Genomic DNA, 18988 nt, shown 5'->3' with positions numbered 1-18988 from the left:
ATTTACTACTCCAAGGGATCTTTCTGACCCAGGTATCAAACCTGGATCTCATGCATTGGCAGGCGAATTTTTGCCACTAAGCCACCTTGGAAGCCCAACCTATGGGAGTATACACTGAAAAAATCCCCTGGGAGGATAATTTGGCAATCTCAGCAAAATTCAATTTCTAGGAATGAATTTACAAATAAACTAACTTTTTAACAAAGATTGTTCATAAAAATATTCATTGAACCATCAACAGAACTTGGTGATGTTTTCTCTTCTACGTCCATTGGGCCATATGAAGTTTTTTCCTATGTGCATACATTATTTTAGGGTAAAAAAAGTCTATGTTTGCAATGTCATTCTTCATGTTTATTAGCTGTCTGAGAAAAATTGTTTAGAAAAAGAGAAATGTACCTCACCTTTGATTTCCTTGTACTATTTTTAGAGCTATATTTCCTTGACCTATTTGAATATATCAAATGTACAAGGGAAAGTTAGATAGAGTGAGCAATGTAAAAATCACATGGTCATATTTTTCCAGTTAAAATCACTCATGGTAATGGCATATTTTGAAAGCCAGCTACAACTATGCACTAGGTCTTGAGCTTGGTAGGAGGAGATTTAGAAATAATTATGACCCAAGTTTCAAAATTTCAAAATCAGTGGCAACTTTCAAGTGTATAAAAGATCCCAGAAATTAACTTTCACATTCTTTAATTCAACTCTACACCAAATATTAAACTCTTTCTGTTTCAAAGAAGTTATATTAGATGCCGTGGGTAGAGCAATTCATGAAAGATATGGACTAAAATTTGTTTCCCAGAGAGAAAGCTTTGTAACAAGAGATTTGGCATTAGTAGATTTCTAAGTATAGCTCACTCTCTCTTAGCTGGGGAGCTTGTCCTCAGGTGAGCTGCAGATTTAGAAGCTATCATTGAAACAGATCTTTTTCAAAACAGGGATTTCTAGAACTTATTCTTAAAATTGTTTGTATTTAAATTAGAACAAAGATTTCTACAAAAAAATTTAACACATTTTAAAATAGAAATTTAAAGTCTTTCCATCCCACAGACAATCCCTTTGTCGTATGTTTCTCCTTAATTTCCCCCACAGTCTATGCCATGTTTCCTTTCTTAGTATCTACAGCACCTTTCACTGTTTCCTCCCTTTTTTCCCCTATCTTTGTACCAGAGCTACATAAAAGGAAACTCAGCACATAATATTTATCACTTACATTTTGAATATTTTTTCTCACTGCTAATTGAACCTGATTGACTGTGACTGAGAATCCAATGTTATATTATTTCTACCCTTTGGTTCTTGCTCCTACAGACTGGAATATAACAGCTCTTATGATATTTTGCTATGTGGAACTCAGATTCTTTGCATAATGGTTCTGTTTCTTTTCTCAGATCTTCAGGAAGACAACTGTAAATACCCTTTCCAGGCAGATCTCTTTAGATGGTGCCTCTTTTCTAAGGGTTCTCCCTTTCATTAGGAATATTTCCTAAAAAAAAAAAAAAAAAAAAAGGAATATTTCCTGAAAATCAGAAATGAACATGGGAAATATTTAATGGAAACTTCAGGGAGACTACAGGTCTTCTAATGCTGTTACTAAATCAATTTTTAAAAATTGAACAATATATGTAAAAATATATACCTATCTGTATGTATACAAATTTCATTTTTTCCCAATAAAACACCTTGTTTACTTGCCAACTCCATAATATATTTGCTATCCATGGATTTCCTTTTTGCAAAAAAAAAAAAAAAGATGCACAATAAAGTTATATAATTGAGCTAAGATGGCAGGGTAAAAGGATGTGTGCCCATCTTCTCCTGCAATAACTCTAAAATTTCAGCTCCCTGCTGAAAAACCATGGACAGGAGAATGTTGGATCACATGAAAAGAGATATCCTATGCCCAAGGGCAAAAGGGAAGTCCCAACAGAATGATTCAGTTCAGTTCATTCGCTCAGTCATGTCCGACCCTTTGCGACCCCATGAATCGCAGTACGCCAGGACTCCCTGTCCATCACCAACTCCTGGAGTTCACACAGACTCACGTCCATCGAGTCCGTGATGCCATTCAGCCATCTCATTCTCTGTCATCCCCTTCTCCTCCTGCTACCAATCCTTCCCAGAATCAGAGTCTTTCCCAATGAGTCAACTCTTCGCATGAGGTGGCCAAAGTACTGGAGTTTCAGTGTCAGCATCAATCCCTCCAAAGAAATCCCAGGGCTTATCTCCTTTGGAATGGACTGGTTGGATCTCCTTGCAGTCCAAGGCACTCTCAAGAGTCTTCTCCAACACCACAGTTCAAAGGCATCAATTCTTCAGCCCTTAGCTTTCTTCACAGTCCAACTCTCATATCCATACATGACCACTGGAAAAATCATAGCCTTGACTAGACAGACATTTGTTGGCAAAGTAATGTCTCTGCTTTTCAATATGCTATGTAGGTTGGTCATAACTTTTCTTCCAAGGAGTAAGCGTCTTTTAATTGCATGGCTGCAGTCACTATCTGCAGTGATTTTGCAGCCCCAAAAAATAAAGTCTGACACTGTTTCTACTGTTTCTCCATGTATTTCCCATGAAGTGATGGGACCAGATGCCCTGATCTACGTTTTCTGAATGTTGAGCTTTAAACCAATTTTTTCACTCTCCTCTTTCACTTTCATCAAGAGGCTTTTTAGTTCCTCTTCACTTTCTACCATAAGGGTGGTGTCATCTGTGTATCTGAGATAACTGATATTTCTCCCGGCAATCTTAATTCCAGCGTGTGCTTCATCCAGCCCAGCGTTTCCCATGATGTACTCTGCATATAATTTAAATAAGCAGGGTGACAATATACAGCTTTGACATACTCCTTTTCCTATTTGGAACCAGTCTGTTGTTCCATGTCCAGTTCAAACTGTTGCTTCCTGAGTAGCATACAGGTTTTTCAAGATGCAAGTCAGGTGATCTGTTATTCTCATCTCTTTCAGAATTTTCCACAGGTTACTGTGATCCACACAGTCAAAGGCTTTGGCATAGTCAATAAAACAGAAATAGATGTTTTTCTGGAACTCTCTTTCTTTTTCCATGATCCAGGGGATGTTAGCAATTTCATCTCTGATTCCTCTGCCTTTTAAAAAACCAGCTTGAACATCAGGGAGTTCAGGGTTCACGTATTGCTGAAGCCTGGTTTGGAGAATTTTGAGCACTAGTTTACTAGCATGTGAGATGAGTGCAATTCTATGGTAGTTTGCAAATTCTTTGGCATTGCCTTTCTTTGGCAGTGGAATGAAAACTGACCTTTTGCAGTCCTGTGGCCACTGCTGAGTTTTCCAAATTTACTGGCATATTTAGTGCAACACTTTCACAGCATCATCTTTCAGGATTTGAAATAAGTCAACTGGAATTCCTCACTTCCACTAGCTTTGCTCATAGTGATATTTTCTAAGTCCCACTTGACTTTACATTCCAGGATATCTGGCTCCAGATGAGTCATCACACCATCGTGATTATCTTGGTTGTGAAGTTTTTTTTGTACACGTCTTCTGTGTATTATTGCCACCTCTTCTTAATATCTTCTGCTTCTGATCTGTCCATATCATTTCTGTCCTTTATCGAGCCCATCTTTGTAGGAAATGTTCCCTTCGTATCTCTAATTTTCTTGAAGAGATCTCTAGTCTTTCCCATTCTGTTGTTTTCCTCTGTTTCTTTGCATTGATGGCTGAGGAAGGCTTTCTTATCTCTTCTTGCTATTCTTTGTAACTCTGCATTCAGATGCTTATATCTTTCCTTTTCTCCTTTGCTTTTTGCTTCTATTCTTTTCACAGTTATTATTTTTTTTTCCACAGCTATTTTTAAGGTCCCCCCAGACAGCCAGTTTGCTTTTTTGCATTTCTTTTCCATGGAGATGATCTTGATCCCTGTCTCCTGTACAATGTCACAAACCTCATTCCATAGTTCTTCAGGCACTCTATCTATCAGATCTAGGCCCTTAAATCTATTTATCATTTTCACTGTATAATCATAAGGGATTTGATGTAGGTTACACCTGAATAGTCTAGTGGTTTTCCCTACTTTCTTCAGTTTAAGTCTGAATTTGGTAATAATAAGTTCATGATCTGAGCCACAGTCAGCTCCTGGTCTTATTTTTGTTGACTGTATAGAGCTTCTTCATCTTTGACTGCAAAGAATATAATCAATCTGATTTCAGTGTTGACCATCTGGTGACGTCCATGTGTAGAGCCTGCCCTTGTATTGTTGGAAGTGGGTGTTTGCTATGACCAGTGCATTTTCTTCACAAAACTCTATTAGTCTTTGCCCTGCTTCATTCTGGATTCCAAGGCCAAATTTGCCTGTTACTCCAGGTGTTTCTTGACTTCCTACTTTTGAATTCCAGTCCCCTATAATGAAAAGGACATCTTTTTTGTGTGTGTTAGTTCTAAAAGGTCTAGTAGGTCTTCATAGAATCGTTCAACTTCAGCTTCTTCAGCATTACTAGTTGGGGCATAGACTTGGATTACTGTGATATTGAATGATTTGCCTTGGAGATGAACAGAGATCATTCTGTCGTTTTTGAGATTGCATCCAAGTACTGCATTTTGGACTCTTTTGTTGACCATGATGGCTACTCCATTTCTTCTCAGGGATTCCTGCCCACAGTGGTAGACATAAAGGGCATCTGAGTTAAATTCACCCATTCCAGTCCATTTTAGTTTTTTGATTCCTAGAATTTTGACGTTCTCTCTTACCATCTCCTGTTTGACCAGTTCCAGTTTGCCTTGATTCATGTATCTGACATTCCAAGTTCCTATGGAATATTGTTCTTTACAGCATTGGACCTTACTTCTATCACCAGTCACATCCACAGCTGGGTGTTGTTTTTGCTTTGGCTCCATCCCTTCATTCTTTCTGGATTTATTTCTCCACTGATCTACAGTAGAGTGTTGAGCACCTACTGACCTGGGGAGTTCCTCCATCAATATCCTATCATTTTGCCTTTTCATACTGTTCATGGGGTTAAGGGAAGAATACTGAAGTGATAACAAGATGATAAGAAGGATGAAATATCATTTAGAATCAAACCCCATATCTGCCAGTGATTCTTGGAGGGCTCAAGCAAAACCTTGTGTGCTCCAGGACACAGAGGCTCCACAGAGAATGAGTCAGATCTGCCTTTGAGTGTTTGAGTGTCTCCTGTACAGGCACAGGTCAGCAGTAGCCTGTTGCAGTGACAGGGGCTCTGGCTTCAGCACTCCTGGGAGGAATAACATGTGGCATCATGCCTCTTGGAGGAAGTTGCCATTAACCCCACCATGAAGCAACCAAGCAGACATCCCATAAACTGGAGAAAATTTATACCAAAGAAGTTCAGCACTGATACAAAAGCTCTAGGATACACAACAGATTTCCCAACCTAATAATCCAACAATGGGACTGAGAACCCCCAAATAATTTGACTTGGAGGCCAGTGGAATTTGATTACATAATTTTCCACAGGACAGGGGAAAAAGACTCTTGGAGAGCACAAATGAAACCTCATGCACATCAGGACTGAGGAGAAAGCAGCAGTGACCCCACAAAAGACTGAGCCAGACTTGCATGTGAGTGTCCAGGAGTCTCCAGCAGAGGTGTGGGTTGACAGGGCCTGCTGTAGCATCAGGGGTGCTGAATACCACTGCGCTGGCCTAAGTCCTCATTTTGAAGGAGATTGCCATTATAGCCATTGCAAATACCATAATTTGGCCTCTGGCCAAAAAACAGGGAAGGATCATAACCCTGCCCATCAACAGAAAATTTGATTAAAGATTTACTTAGCATGGCCCTGCCCAGCAGAACAAAACCCAGCTTCCCCTACTTCCAGTCCCTCTCATTAGGAAGCTTCCAGAAGCTTATTATCCTTATCCATCAGAGGGCAGACAGAATGAAAACTACAGTTACAGAAAGCTAAGTAAACTAATCACATGGATCACAGCCTTGTCTAACTCAGTGAAACTATCATCTATGCCGTGTAGAGTCACACAAGATGGATGTGTCATGGTGGAGAGTTCTGACAAAAAGTGGTCCACTGGAGAAAGGAATGGCAAATAGCTTCAGTACTCTTGCCTTTAGAACCCCGTGAACAGTATGAAAAGGCAAGAAGATAGGACACTGAAAGATGAACTCTCCAAGTCAGTAGGTATCGAGTTTGCTACCAGAGAAGACTGGAGAAATAACTCATGAAAGAATGAAGAGATGGTTCCAAAGTGAAAACAACTCCAAGTTGTGGATGTGACTGGTGATGGAAGTAAAATCTGATGCTATAAAGAGCAAATTGCATAGGAACCTGGAATGTTAGGTCCATGAATCAAGGTAAATTGGAAACGGTCAAACAGGAGATGGCAAGAGTGAGCATCAACATTTTAGGAAGCAGTGAACTAAAATGAACTGGAGTGGGTGAATTTAATTCAGACAAACATTATATATACTACTTTGAGCAAGAATGCCTTAAAGCAAATAGGGTAACCCTCATAGTCAACAAAAGAGTCCAACATGCAGTATATGGGTGCAATCTCAAAAATGATAGATAATCCCTGTTCGTTTCCAAGGCAAACCATTCACTATCACAGTAATCCAAGTCTATGGCCCAACCACTGATGATTAAAGAGGTAAAATTGAATGGTTTTATGAAGACCCACAAGACCTTCTAGAACTAACCCTCAAAAAAATATGTCCTTTTCTTGATAGAGGATTGTGATGCAAAAGTGGGAAGTCAAGAAATATTTGGAGTATAGTCCAGGTTGGCCATGGAGTACAGAATGAAGCAGGGCAAAACTATCAAGAGTTTGGCCAAGAGAATGTACTCGTCATAGTAAACACCCTCTTTCAATAATATAAGAAACGACTCTACACATGGACATCATCAAATGGTCAATACGAAAATCAGATTGATTACATTCTTTGCAGCCAAAAATGGAGAAGCTTTATATCGTCATAAAAATCAAGCTAGGTAGCTAACTGTGGCCCAGACAATGAACTCCTTATTACAAAACTTAGATTTAAATGGAAGAAAGTAGGGAAAACCACTAGACCGTTCAGGTATGGCTGAAATAAAATTGTTTGCAATTATAAAGTGGAAGTGACAAATAGATTCAATGGAGTATATTTGATAGATAGAGTACCTGAAGAACTATGGATGGAGATTTGTAACATTGTACAGGAGGCAGTGATCAAAACCACCACCCCCAAGGGAAAAAAAAATGCAAAAAGGCAAAATGATTTTCTGAGGAGGCTTTACAAATAGCTAAGAAAAGTGAAAGGTAAGTGAGAAAAGAAAAGACATACCAATCTGAATGCAGAATTCTTAAGAATATCAAGGAAAGATAAGAAAGACTTGTTAAGTGATCAAGGTAAAGAAATAGATAGAAACAAGAGAATGAGAAATACTAGAGATCTCTTCAAGAATATTATACATACCAAAGGAATATTTTATGCAAAGATGGACAGAAATGGTATGGGCCCAACAGAAGCTGAAGATATTAAGAGGTGGTAAGGATACACAGAAGAGCTATATGAAAAATATGTTAATGACCCTGATAACAGCAATGGTGTTATAACTACTCACCTAGAGGCAGACATCCTGGAGTGAGAAGTTAGATGGCCCTTATGAATCGTCACTGTGAACAAATCTAGTGGAGGTGATGTTATTCCAGCTAAGCTATTTCAAATCCTAAAAGATGATGCTGTTAAAGTGCTGCACTCAGTATGAAAGCAAATTTGGAAAACTCAGCAGTGGCCACAGGATTTGAAAAGGTCAGTTTTCATTCCAATCCCAAAGAAAGGCAATGCCAAAAGAAATTCATTTTTTTAAAAAACAATTGCACTCATCTCACTTGCTAGCAAAGTAATCTTCAAAATGCTCCTACGTAGGATTCAACAGTACATGAACCGAGAACTTTCAGATGTTCACAATGGATTTAGAAAAGGCAGAGGAACCAGAGATCAATTGCCAACATCCATTGGATCATATAAAAAGCAAGGGAATTCTGAAAAAAATCTACTTGTGCTTTATTGACTCTGCCAAAGCCATTGACAGTGTGAATCACAGCAAAATATGGAAAAATCTTAAAGAGATGGGAATATCAAACCAGCCTCCTGAGAAATCTATATGCAGCTCAAAAAACAATGGTTAGAACCAGATAGAGAACAACATTCTGGTTTCAAATTGGGAAAGGAGTATGTCAAGGCTGTATATTGTCACCTTGTTTATTTAACTTATATACAGAGTACATCATGTGAAATGCCAGGTGGATAAACCACAAGCCAGAATCAATATTGCTGGGAGAAGTATCAATAACCTCAGATATGCAGATGACACCACCTTATGGTAGAAAGTGAAAAGGAACTAAAGAGCCTCTTGAAGAAAGTTAAAGAGGAGAGTCAGAAAGTTGGCTAAAACTCAACATTCAAAAACAAAGATCATGGCATCTGGTCCGTCAATTCATGGCAAATAGATGAGGAAACAATGGAAACAGTGACAGACTTTATTTTCTTGGGCTCCCAAATCACTCCAGATATTGACTGCAGCCATGAAATTAAAAGACGCTTCTTCACTGGAAGAAAAGATATGACAAACCTATTGAAAAGCAGAGACATTGCTTTGCTGACAAAGGTCCATCTAGTCAAAGCTATGGTTTTTTTCAGTAGTCACATATGGATGTGAAAGTTGGACCATAAGGGAAGCTGAGCACTGAAGAATTGATGGTTTTGAACTGTGGTGTTAGAGAAGACTCTTGACAGTCCCTTGGACTTAAAAATCAGACTCAGTTCAGTTCAGTCACTCAGTCGTGTCTGACTCTATGCGACCCCATGATTTGCAGCATGCCAGGCCTCCGTGTCCATCACCATCTCCCGGAGTTCACTCAAACTCACATCCATTGAGTCGGTGATGCCATCCAGCCATCTCATCCTCTGTTGTCCCCTTTTCCTCCTGCCCCCAATCCCTCCCAGCATCAGAGTCTTTTCCAATGAATCAACTCTTCGCCTGAAGTGGCCAAAGTACTGGAGTTTCAGCTTCAGCATCATTCCTTCCAAAGAAATCCCAGGGCTATTCTCCTTTAGAATGGACTGGTTGGATCTCCTTGCAGTCCAAGGGACTCTCAAGAGTCTTCTCCAACACCACAGTTCAAAGGCATCAATTCTTCGGCACTCAGCTTTCTTCACAGTGCAACTCTCACATCCATACATGACCACTGGAAAAATCATAGCCTTGACTAGACGGACCTTTGTTGGCAAAGTGATGTCTCTGCTTTTCAATATGCTATCTAGGTTGGTCATAACTTTTCTTCTAAGGAGTAAGCGTCTTTTAATTTCATGGCTGCAGTGATTTTGGAGCCCCAAAAGATAGTCAATCCTAAAAGAAATCCATCCTGAATAGTCATTGAAAGGACTGATGCTCAAGCTGAAGCTCCACAATTGTGGTCCCCTGATGTGCCTAAGTGACTCATTAGAAAAGACCCTAATGGTTGGAAAAATTGAAGGCAGAAGAACATGATAACAGAGGTTTTGAGATGGTTTGATGGCATCAGTGACTAGATGGACATGAGTTTGAGTAAACTCCAGAAATTGTTGATGGACACTGAAGCCGGCATGATGTAGTCCATGGGGTTGCAAAGAGTTGGACATGACTGAGCAACTGAACATCTGAAAGTTATAATAACCTGTTAACAACTGTTACCTTATATAAAATGTCATTGTTATTTATTTTACTGTAATATGTCATAATTTTATTTATAAAATAGGAAACCAAGGTAACATATTTGTCTCCCTCATTGTAGTTTTCTAAATTAAGTATAAAATTTAAATAAAATATGAAAATATCCAAGCTTGAGATTACTGATAGCAGAATCATTAAACATATTGCTAATTTTAGTAATTACATAAATTTTGAGCAGCTAGGAGAGGAAGTTACAAATTGCTAAGCTCTATTGTCTGTGTTTTATTAAAGACAGTGCAAGCAATGGAAATTTTAAAAGTACACTGGAATGCTGAAATTATTGTTCAAAATCAATATTGGTGTAACTAAAAAAGATGTGCAAAGCATTGTTGTTAATGAAATGATTCAATGAACAATGTAAGTACTAGGCAGAAAGCTTTTCCAGACTGGAAATTTAAGAAACTGATTTGGAAGAATAAGCAAATGCAAGTTAAGATGGATAATACTGGATCAAATACACTGTGTCAAACTGAATAGAATATTTCAGCTAACAACACTGTATTTCTAAAATCTATTCATAGCAGACAGAAGACAAGAGAAAATTGGCTGTCAGAAGAGACAGGGGAGAATCATGTCTCATGCCTGAGACAAAGGAGATTTGCTAAACAGTGTATTTTTTGGTCCCATTGGAAAAGAGAGAGGCTTAAATTCCTGAGGCTTATTTATTCGTATGTGTCACTGTCCAGAATCATTAGCACCACAGCTACTCATAGCTGGCTACATGGCACAGCCTGACCCTTAACTGCCCTCTCAGAAAGGTGGACACTTATACTCAGGAAGTGTCTCACCTTCTGGATTTTTCTGGATGAGTTATGGAAGTAGAAATATCAACCTAGTTAGTAAACCTGCTAGAAGGCTTAAAAGGCAAGCCAGATTCTCAGAAATGATGACCTATTCAAGCATTGTCATCCCAGAAAGTTACACCATCAAGTGAAAAGGAGAATATGTTTAGGTGACCATAAACTTGTCTGGTAACTTACTGCTATAAATGACTTATCACTTATTCCTGGGCCCACGGATTCCTGGGTCCACCCTCAGATATTCTATATTTGCGTTGGGTGTAAGAATTTACCTTTCAAACAGCTCTCAAGTTGTACTTGTGCTTGCAATGTGAAGATGACATAGACTAAAATACCTTATTCACTTTAAATACTCCGTGTGTGACTGATGACTGTCAGTTTGCTACAGACCCCATTTCTGGCATTACTTATGTCCACTCTGCTCTGTGTTCTGGGGAAAGGCATTTCCTGGGCTCCATGGTCCTCTTATTTCTGGGAAAGTTTGCTCAACAAGAGGTACACTGTTTGTGTAATTATTTTTTTTTTCTTGCTTCTCTAGACATAAGGCTACTAGTGTTTTCCTTCTGTTAATGTCTGGATTGCTTCACTGCCCTTTGTGTGACTTCACATCTATTTCACCACAAATGTAACTGATTGTGTTAAATAGCTTTATAAAATTATAAAATTGTTTCTCTTTCCCGAGTGGACACAAAAAATATAGTATAATGTCCCATAAAACTAGTATATTCATAGGTACTTCAGGATGAGAAATCAAAAAGTTGACAAAGCTAAACCTTGGGCTTTGTGATAAACATAATCATAAAAGCTTTCACACATATATATATGTGTGTGTGTGTGTGTGTGTGTGTGAGTTTTGAAAAGATTGTAAAATTTTTCCTATTAAATCTCACTCAAATGTAAGAGATTTTCATTATTTAGAGGGAAAATAAGTTTAAGTAGTTATACTTCTGAGTATATAAATTAAAAAAGGTTAGCTCCATTGAGGAACAGGAAAGGTATTAGAAATGATTTAATTTTCTTATTTGGGGCAGGAGGAGGTTGAAACATGTAACTTCAGCAAACAATGAGAACTGGGAGCCATGGTATTGACCTTGGTCTAGCCAAATATAATTAGAACAACATATCCCTTCAATTTAAGGCTGATCACCTCCTAGAGAAGAGGAACCAGTGAAAGCCATAATACAAAGCCAATTAAAACTCAAGAGTGCTGATTTGCAAGCCATTGATTTAAATAATTGCTAATTGGTTTCTAATGAGGAAATAATTATTATTTCTCTGACAGTTTATATGCATGATTGAGAATTAGAAAGTGAAGAAGAATATATAAGTTCTTTGTATACCAGGCTCTGAAACTATTCCAATTATATGCTGGAATAAAAAGCTGTTACCAAACATGTTAAATTTTTGCTTCAAAAGGATAATCAAATGGAATGAAACAAAGAAAAAAATTACTGAAGTGTTACATGTGGAATCTGTAACTTGCACAGAAAAAAATTATGGATATTGTTTTGATACCTGTAAAATTGGACGACTGAAAATAGTACATTTATTTCCTTTAAATGTATAATAAGTGTCAGGTAATGTTCTAAGTGCTTTGCATATTTAGCTTATTTAAGAATTGAAAGATGTCAACATGACAAGTACTTCTATTTCAAAGATAAGGAAACTGAAAGAGATTCAGTAATTGCCTAATGACACAGCTCACGTGGTAGAGCCAGGATTTGGATGCAGGTAGATTGCCTCCCGGAGAAGGCAATGGCACTCCACTCCAGTACTCTTGCCTGAAAAATCCCATGGTTGGAGGAGCCTGGTGGGCTGCAGTCCATGGGGTCGCTAAGAGTTGGACACGACTTCACTTTCACTTTTCACTTTCATGCATTGGAGAAGGAAATGGCAGCCCATTCCAGTGTTTTTGCCTGGAGAATCCCAGGAATGGGGGAGCCTGGTGGGCTGCCGTCTATGGGGTCGCAGAGTCAGACATGACTGAAGCGACTTAGCAGCAGCAGCAGCTTGCCTCCAGAGTCCATGATCTTAGCAATGAGCATGAGCTGCCTCCTCCTCAGCAGTGATAATTGACACCTGCTAAATATTCAGAGAATAACTAAACTCAAAAAGGTTAAAAGCATTTTGAGTTGAGTAGGAAGTACCTTCTGAATAAGGTCTAAGGAGGAATAAGTTTTTGGTGTGTGTATAGAAAATTAGACTTGGAAAGGCCCCTAAATTCTCCAAATTTTCCCTTAAATTGATCCACATATGCAATTTTCCCTTGCAATGGATTTTATTTGGTGACAACAGACTTTTCCTTTTATTTCTGAGCCCATGATTGATGTGTGGGGATGAAACGGTCATTTAAAAACTTCAGGGATATTTTCAAATTGGATTGTAGAAATCTGTTACCATCCCTTTATGGTGGTAAAGGTTTGAGACGGGAATTGTGAAATCTGCTGGTAGCCCTTATGCCTACTATTTAGAGAAGACTAGTTCACAGTAAGAAAAATTGAAGGCAATATATTAGAAAATGAAGCAATGAGAATGGTCTATTTGTGTTAGGAAAGGGGAGTGAGGAAGATAGAATCTTTTTCACCAAGCCAAATCTAGTATGAGTTTTTGTTTCTACCATTTGTAATGAATAATACCTACTGATGGTATACTGTGACTTTAATGTTGTGTATAAATAGTTTTCCTTGGGAACAGGGCAAATATGCTTCCAGAGATTATGTTAATCTTGGGCATCCTTTAAATGCAGAGACCATGCATTTTTTTTTTTCCCATTGAAGTAGGAGAAAGAAAGCAAGAGAGAAAATTACCATCTGTTCAGGCAGGGTTCTCTAACCAGATTGTGCTGTATTTGCACTCAGAAGGAAGACAGACAGTAGTAAATCCCGGTGAACAACAGTAGCTCATAAACAGTGGGTAAAAGAGATCCAATATTAAATGTCTTTACACTCGCTTAGCAAAGTTCATAAAGAATCAGCAGCCTAGTTTATCCACATATAGGGAAATAAAGAGAAAGATAACATTTATCAATTGTAGTGAGGTGATATAGTAGATGAAAATAACAGTAAAGCTGGAAGTAACTGAGTCCTCATGTATGTTCAGTGCAAAACAGGAAAAGACACGAGTAGACACTTCATCAAAACTCTGATGAGGGCTAGATTTATTGTTTATAATAATAAATATAGGGAACATGAACTATTTTGGGAGACATAAAATGTAGGATTTGGCTCAAATATGAAAAATCTGGAAGACTTGGAAACATAAGTTTGATACTTATAGTGTCTTCTACAACAACATCAGTCTACAGAATAATTGCAATTCAGATAGCAAAAACTGGTTGAACATTAAAACACATAGCAATTTAACTAAAAGATTAATCTATCTGAGTACCTAGAATTAGAATTAAACACTCATGTGTGTGGTTACTCACCAAAGTCAATAAAAAAATTGAAAATTATGTGCAACATTTATGATGAGAGGTACCATGGACAATTTATTAAAACTTTAAAAGATAACCCTGAAAAATATAAAAGAGTATGAAGATTCCTCAAAAAATAAGAATAGAACCAAAATTAAGAATATGACACACCCATTCCATTTCTGCGCATTTTTCTGAAGAAGATGAAAACACTAGTTTGCAAAGATACACCCTTCTGTTCATTATAGCATTATTTATGATAGCCACAATATGGAAACATGTGTCCTTCCCAGTAAAGATCTGCCAGCAATGCAAGAGACCTGGGTTCAATCCCTGGGTTGGGAAGATCCCCTGGAGAAGGGAATGGCAAATCATTCCGATAGTCCTGCCTGTAGAATTCCATGAACAGAGAAGCCTGGTGAGCTACAGTCCACGGAGTCCCAAAGAGTTGGACATGACTGAGTGAATTGATGCTTTTGAACTGTGGTGTTGGAGAAGACTCTTGAGAGTCCGTTGGACTGCATGGAGATCCAACCAGTCCATTCTGAAGGAGATCAGCCCTGGGTCTTCTTTGGAAGGAATGATGATAAAGCTGAAGCTCCAGTACTTTGGCCACCTCATGCGAAGAGTTGACTCATTGGAAATTACTCTGATGCTGGGAGGGATTGGAGGCAGGAGGAAAAGGGGATGACAGAGGATGAGATGGCTGGATGGCATCACCAACTTGATGGACTTGAGTTTGAGTGAACTCCGGGAGTTGGTGATGGACAGGGAGGCCTGGGGTGCTGCAATTCATGGGGTAGCAAAGATTCGGACAAGACTGAGTGACTGAACTTGACTGAACTGAATTGAGTGACTAGTACTTTCACTTTCAGTTAATATATTATATATATATATAGACAGATAGTTATAACTCAACCATAAAAAAGAATGAAATCCTTCCATTTGCAGCAACATGGATGTATCAGGAAGAATTATTCTAACTGAAATGCCAAACTCAGAAAGACAAATACTGTATTATTCTATTCATATGTAGAATCTAAAACAAAGGTGAACAAAATAAGCAAAAATCTCATAAATACAGAGATCAGATTAGTGGTTACCAAAGGGGAAGTGTGTTGGGGGTAGCAAAATGGGTGAAGGGGATCAACTGTACAGGAGTGATGGTAACTAGATTTGTGGAATGGTCACTTGGTAGTGTAAACAGATGTTGAATTATAATGTTTTAGATCTGGCATTTCTATAATTTAAATAAAAAAGTGCAGAGAAATATGAACATCAGTATAAAAGTATGAACCAGGATATGGGGTAACACTTCACTAAAGGGTGAAAAAAATCATAAAAAGAAATTTAAAATATTATTAGTTTAAAATATTTCACTTAATGTTTGTGAAGATGTAGAAAAACAGTTGCTTTATCAAATATAGTGAGTCGCTTACATACGAACCTTCAATGCAAACATGGGTGCCAGCCCCTGTATGCCAGCTGTTGTACTGGACTATTGTAATTTTCAAGGCACTATAAGATTAAAAAATGTTTATTTGTCTGTTTGTTTTTTATGTACATATTATTTGTGTAAAAAGTATTATAAACCTATTACCATACAGTACTGTATAGCTGATTATGTCAGGTGGATACCTAGGCTAAAATTGTTGGACTCAGGAACAAACTGGACTTTGCTTGACTATGAAGTCACTCTCAGAATAGAACTCATTCATATATAGGAGACTTACCATAATATCAGAAAGATAATTTATTCTGTCAATATAAAATAAATGCCTTAACAATATAAAGCTTTGTAAGTAACCATATGTTTATGAATATGGATTGGTTAAGCCAACAACGGAGAAGGCAATGGCAACCCACTCCAGTACTCTTGCCTGGAAAATCCAATGGATGGAGGAGCCTGGTGGGCCGCAGTCCATGGGGTTGCTATGAGTCAGACACGACTGAGCGACTTCACTTTGACTTTTCACTTTCATGCATTGGAGAAGGAAATGGCAACCCACTCCAGTGTTCTTGCCTGGAGAATCCCAGGGATGGGGGAGCCTGGTGGGCTGCCCTCTATGGGGTCGCACAGAGTCGGACATGACTGAAGCGCCTTAGCAGTAGCAGCAAGCCAACAACAGTAGGGCAATATAATGATATTATTTAAGAAGAGATTAAAAATCACAAAACAAAGTTAATACACAATGCAAGGTAAAAGAAAGCAGTCTACAAAACAATAATTAGCACAGCATACATTATAAAAGAAAAATATTATAACCATGTAACAAAAAGAAATACATCAAATTATTAATACTTTTATTTTCAGAAGATAGGAACATGTGGTAAGGTTAACATTTTAATCCATTTCCTGCACTGAGCATGAGTTAGCATTTGAATTATCAAAATACTATGGTGAAGATAGTAAATGAAAAAGATGTATATAAAATAAATTAACATCAAATGGGACATAATAATAGTTTCTCCCCTCCTAGTTTAGTCTCTCAGTCGTGTCTCTTTGCAACCCCATGGACTGCAGCATGCCAGACTTCCCTGTCCATCACCAACTCCTGGAAACTACTCAGTCTCATGTCCATTGAGTCGGTGATGCCATCCAACCATTTCATTCTCTGTTGTCCTCTTCTCCTACTGGCTTCAATCTTTCTGAGCATCGGGGTCTTTTCCAATGAGTCAATTCTTCCAATCAGGTGGCCAAAGTATTGGAGTTTCAGCTTCAGCATCAGTCCTTCTAATGAATATTCGGGACTGATTTCCTTTAGGATGAACTGGTTGGATCTCCTTTCAGTCCAAGGGACTTTCCTAGAGTGTAAAACAAAAAATTAATCATTCTTATCATTAGAAGAAATACCATAAGTTTTTTAATTTCTTGGAGCCAAATGGAAACTATTTTTAATGGGAAGTAAGAGAGATAATTTCCCTAAGAAGGAGGAATTTTGATTGCAAGTTAACAAATAGTCAAATATTTTATAACAACAGTTTTAGTCTAATTTGTTAGTTTTAATACCTAAATAAATATGTAAAAATATATTTAAAACAACTGCCAATGATGACAAACAATTAATTATAATCTCATGCTTTTTTGATTTAATGAGATTCAGCTGGGCACTTTTCAAGTGGGGACTTTCACGGGTTTGTGTTCTGAATTTGACTGGAGCTGCAGATATCTGGGGAGAAGGAAATGGCAACCCACTCCAGTGTTCTTGCCTGGAGAATACCAGGGATGGGGGAGCCTCATGGGCTGCCATCTATGGAGTCGCACAGAGTCGGACACAACTGAAGCGATTTAGCAGCAGCAGCAGCAGCAGCAGCAGCAGCAGCAGCAGCAGCAGCAGACACCTGGAGTTCAGTCTGAGCTCGCTTATTCCAGAGTGGCTCTCTCACACTGCTGTTGGCTGATCTTGGCCATCTGCTAGGAGCTCAGCCAGGTTGTTGACCACAATGACCACACATGCATCTTCCAGGTGACTTCAGTTTTTCACTTGAGAGCATCTGAGTTGCAAGTGGGAGTGTCCTAAGAGTGTGCATTCCAAATGACCCAAAAAGAAAATCAAGGTTTTTGTAATTAGCCTGTAAACTAAAGCAGCTCACTTTCATCACATTTTGTTAATCAAACAGTGAATCACAGGGCCACCACCCTGATTCAAAGGAGGAGTATTTTGCAAGGGCATAAACAGGTACAGAAGAGGCATCTTGGAAACTAGCTGTTACATTCCACGTACACAATAATTGTATACAATTCAGAAGATACTAAGGCTTAAGCATGGAGGGTTTACTTAGCCCATCTAAAGTAATTACTAATAATTAGTGATGTTGAGCATCTTTTCATGTGTTTGTTAGCCATCCGTATGTCTTCTTTGGAGAAATGTCTATTTAGTTCTTTGGCCCATTTTTTGATTGGGTCGTTTATTTTTCTGGAATTGAGCTGCATAAGTTGCTTGTATATTTTTGAGATTAGCTGTTTGTCAGTTGCTTCATTTGCTATTATTTTCTCCCATTCAGAAGGCTGTCTTTTCACCTTGCTTATATTTTCCTTTGTTGTGCAGAAGCTTTTAATTTTAATTAGATCCCATTTGTTTATGCAGCACTGTTTATAATAGCCAGGACATGGAAACAACCTAGATGTCCATCAGCAGATGAATGGATAAGAAAGCTGTGGTACATATACACAATGGAGTATTACTCAGCCATTAAAAAGAATTCATTTGAATCAGTTCTGATGAGATGGATGAAACTGGAGCCGATTATACAGAGTGAAGTAAGCCAGAAAGAAAAACACCAATACAGTATACTAACACATATATATGGAATTTAGAAAGATGGCAATGACGACCCTGTATGCAAGACAGCAAAAAAGACACAGATGTGTATAACGGACTTTTGGACTCAGAGGGAGAGGGAGAGTGTGGGATGATTTGGGAGAATGGCATTCTAACATGTATACTATCATGTAAGAATTGAATCGCCAGTCTATGTCTGACGCAGGATACAGCATGCTTGGGGCTGGTGCATGGGGATGACCCAGAGAGATGTTATGGGGAGGAAGGTGGGAGGGGGGTTCATGTTTGGGAACGCATGTAAGAATTAAAGATTTTAAAATTGAAAAAATAAAAAACTAAAAAAAAAAAAAAAAGTAATTGCTAATTGTACAAGCCAAGCCTGAACCTATTCAGTCAAACCATAACTGAAGACCTTAGTCACTTCTCTGTATTCACTCTAATACATTTTAGACTGAGAACCATGGCCAAGAATTCTAATGCCCATTTCACCACCCATTCATTCTTGACTTTGGCCAAGTCTCTTATTCTCAGCTCCTGCTTTCTTTTACTGTCCTCAGAGAGTAGCTGTATGTCCTTCCCTGCCTTGCTCTGTAGCTGCATCTGACCCCGCCACCCTCCCCATCACTGACCTCCTTACTCCCCTTTAAACATAATTTTTAATGCAATGTCCTCAAGCAGTCCTTTCTTCATACTTATTAGACTATCTTAGGTGCTCTTTCATATATCCATTGTTTTTTGATGATTATGAGATGGATAA

Source organism: Capra hircus, chromosome 14, assembly GCF_001704415.2.
Source record: "Capra hircus breed San Clemente chromosome 14, ASM170441v1, whole genome shotgun sequence".
Taxonomy (NCBI): domain Eukaryota; kingdom Metazoa; phylum Chordata; class Mammalia; order Artiodactyla; family Bovidae; genus Capra; species Capra hircus.
Note: the sequence above shows the minus strand (reverse complement) of the source record.